Source organism: Palaemon carinicauda, chromosome 1 (genome assembly GCF_036898095.1).
Source record: "Palaemon carinicauda isolate YSFRI2023 chromosome 1, ASM3689809v2, whole genome shotgun sequence".
Taxonomy (NCBI): Eukaryota; Metazoa; Arthropoda; class Malacostraca; order Decapoda; family Palaemonidae; genus Palaemon; species Palaemon carinicauda.
In genome coordinates, this window is record NC_090725.1 from 24,646,057 (window position 1) to 24,646,952 (window position 896).

At 27.1% G+C, this 896-nt stretch overlaps 1 protein-coding gene across 1 annotated transcript in view; it reads left to right on the forward strand.

The window, feature by feature from the left end:
- Positions 1–191, forward strand: part of LOC137641634 (uncharacterized) — a 16,911-nt gene extending 16,720 nt beyond the window's left edge. The window contains exon 2 of the mRNA XM_068374375.1: positions 1–191. This exon is cut by the window's left edge and continues 2,740 nt beyond it. The gene's annotated coding sequence lies outside the window, so the exon portion shown is untranslated.
- Positions 192–896: the final 705 nt, after the last annotated feature.

The following is an 896-nucleotide window of genomic DNA, read 5'->3' on the forward strand; positions in this document are numbered from 1 at the left end:
AAATTGAGCCGTGACCAGAGAAAGATCCAATATAGTACTATTTGGCCAGTCAAATGACCCAATGACTCCTGAAAGTAGTATCTCAACGGGTGGCTGGTGCCTTTGCCAACATACTACCTATGAAACTCTAATGGTAAAAGTTTCTTACATGTTTTATACAATTGATGTCTAACAAACTCTTATAAAACAGATTAAATGCATATTTTTCTAGTGTATATATATATATATATATATATATGTATATATGCATGTATGCATATACACATACATATATATATTATATATACATATAGCTGTATACACACATATATATATAAATATATATATATATATATATATATATGTATATATATAATATATATATATAAATATATATAAATATATATATATATATATATAGATATATATATGTATATATATGTATATATATACATATATATAAATATATATATATATATATATATGTATGTATATACATACACACACATATACATATATATATATATATATATATATGTATATGCTATACGTAATCATATATATATATATATATATACATATATATGTATATATATATATATATATATACGTAATTAGCCATATATATATATATATATATATATATGATAAATTTTGCACATTTTGTACGTGTTTTTCATATTCAAATAAGCCATATATATTTTTGATACATTAATGTCTGGATTCTCTTAACGACCTCGGGATCAGAGCCCCAGGCGAAATCACACAAAGACAAGAGCTTGTTTCCGGCCGGGAATCGAACCCTGGTCGGCAAGCTTGTACAGACAGTGACTAACCCACTTGGCCAAGTGGGTTAGTCACTGTCTGTACAAGCTTGCCGACCAGGGTTCGATTCCCGGCCGGAGTCAAGCTCTTGT